A 2559-nucleotide genomic window follows, 5' to 3' on the forward strand; every position below is an offset into this window, starting at 1 on the left:
TGAGCGGGGGCACCCTAGAGGGGCAAGGTGAGGCTGTAGGGCCTGGGGCACGGGGCACTCGGGGGGGACACGGAGGTCAGGGCGGGGCTTGCTGTGCACTCTCTGGCTGTCCCTCGAGTGATGAGGGAACACCACCCGGTCATGTCCAGGGCAGGGCTGGACCAGCCCCAGACAGACCTTCCTCCCCCAGCACGGCTGTGTCGGCCCTTTGGTGCCCCGTGGCCACCGTCCCTGTGAGCACAGCTTCTCCCAGCCATGGCTGCCCAGGGTCACAGAGCGGGGCAGGAAGGGACTGACTCGGCTCCGGCCAGCCGGGCCGGGGACCCAGAGCCGCCACTGACACAGCTTCTGGGCTGTGCTCCCTGCCTGCCTTCCCGCCATGTCCTCACGTCTCTGTATCAGAACACGGGCTGCGGGGTGGGTCCTGGGGGCCCTGTGTGTCCCATCTCGGAAATGGTACCACGACCTGCTCTTACTCATAGCCTGGTGAGCAGCCCTGCGATGCAGGGGAAACAGATGGGATCCCGAGTGAAGGGGGGCACCTCCTGGCCCAGAGGGGCTGGGTGGGGGGCTGGGCCGCCACAGCCGCAGCGGCAGAGCCTGGGGCTCACCTGCGGGTTCCAGCCGTGGGCCCCGCTTCGTCTGTGAGGACAGAAGTGTGAAGACAGAGCACGAAGACCGTGCAGGCTCTGGGCAGAAGGTGGCTTTATATTGCAGAGAGCTTGCCTCTCCGTCCATATCCCCCGACTCCTCCCCCCAGAAGAAGGTGCAGGGTGGCGGGCAGGACAGCCAGCAGGTGCCTCGTGCCCCCTCGGCCATTCCCAGAGCCAGCGCCGCCTGCTTTCCCGCTGCTCTCCTGGCCCCTGCCACTGTCCCTCTCCAGAGGGACTTTCCATGAGGCCCATGTGCCCGAGTGGCCGTCTCCCGCCCGAGGGGTGGCCCGTCTGGGGTTGTCAGGGCAGGATATGAGCACAGTTGCTGGCACGGCCCACGAGCAGGGACTGATAACAGAGGCGAAACAGGGACTCAACAGGACTTCCATTTTCCTCTTTTATTTTCCTAACCTTTGACAGCCACTGGATTACTAACTGCAGCTATTTAGGGAGATAAAGCCATGTTCCTGTAGCCAAGAGGATACTCCTTGGCGGGCAGCGTGGGCGGTAGGTGGGAGGCAACCAGCTTACGTCAGCGGAGGACCTCCAACGTCATCTCATGGGCAGCGGGGAGCCAGGCCGCTGGGGAAGAGAGTGATACAGACTGGGGCGTGATTGACCCGGCCAGGGGTGCCGGGTGGTGCGGCAGAGGTAGGGTGGCGCCCCACAGGGCCTGCGTCCACGTGGTCACCAGGGGAGATCAGGGAGGGGGGGCACTGCTGCCCCGGCGCCCAGGGTCCGTCATCTCAGTTCCAAGTGGAGTGGCCTGTCTTTCCCTGCTCCTGAATGTTCAAAATTCACACTCCTGGGCGGGGAGACATGCTTGGCCAATGCGTGCTGCTGCTGCTAAGTCATTTCAGTCGTGTCCGACTCTGCGACCCCATAGACGGCAGCCCACCAGGCTCCCCCGTCCCTGGGATTCTCCAGGCAAGAACACTGGAGTGGGTTGCCATTTCCTTCTCCAATGCATGAAAGTGAAAAGTGAAAGTGAAGTCGTTCAGTCGTTTCTGACTCTTAGCAACCCCATGGACTGCAACCTACCAGGCTCCTCTGTCCATGGGATTTTCCAGGCAAGAGTACTGGAGTGGAGTGCCATTGCCTTCTCAGTGGCCAATGCGTGAGTGAATCTAAAAGCCAGAGCTGATCAGAGGAGTGAGGCGTGTGTGCCCGATATAGGAACAACTCATGGACACACGTGGGGGTGGGGGTTACTTCGCATCGGTGCCCCTCTTGTCAGGAAATTGCTTTCTGAAGTCGAGGCTGGCTTCTCGCAGCAGACTGAGACCCTCGATAGGCCACCAGGGCCAGGAGGGCCTGAGCCTCAGGTGGACTCGCGTCCTGGGGCAGCTCCTTCCTGCGGCGGCCTTAGGGGTGGACAGACTCCTGGACCCCCTTCGGTCCGGCATCTCACCCGTGAGCTGGGAAGGCCGCCGATGCTGGCCTCAGAGGAGGGCAGGGTGGGATGCAGTGAGATGGGGCAGGAAGGCTCCAGGGAGCACATCCACGTAGGTCTCCATCCACAAAGAGCTCAAGGGCCGTGTGGGCTCTGGGTGCAAGCTAGCTTTGTACCTCCATCCACACCCCCTCACTCCTCCCTAGGGAAGAAGGTGCACAGATTTGGGGCAGCTTTGGGGCTTGGGGGGCAGGACAGCCAGGTGGCACTGTGTCCACGCTCAGCCGTCCCTGGACCCAGCGTCGCGTGCTTCCTGTTGCTCTCCTGGCTCTGTTGTGGTGCCGGCCCGTGGTGAGTGCTTGCCACGTGGCCCCTGCTGTCATCCCCACCCAGGGCAAGGGGAAGGGGTCGGAAGGAGGGATTCAGTGGGTCCCCAGGGCTCTTGGGAGCAGTGGATCAGCAGTGGCTGAGCTCCGGCTGCGCCCATTTCCCCAGGACCGTGGCTCAGGTGAG

General features: G+C 63.0%; 1 protein-coding gene across 1 annotated transcript in view; it reads left to right on the plus strand.

Moving 5' to 3' along the window:
* Positions 1 to 2559, plus strand: part of IKBKB (inhibitor of kappa light polypeptide gene enhancer in B-cells, kinase beta) — a 51216-nt gene that overhangs the window by 16829 nt on the left and 31828 nt on the right. The window lies entirely within an intron of this gene.

The sequence above is a fragment of the Bison bison genome, unplaced genomic scaffold, assembly GCF_000754665.1.
Source record: "Bison bison bison isolate TAMUID 2011002044 unplaced genomic scaffold, Bison_UMD1.0 scf7180017864236, whole genome shotgun sequence".
Lineage (NCBI taxonomy): Eukaryota > Metazoa > Chordata > Mammalia > Artiodactyla > Bovidae > Bison > Bison bison.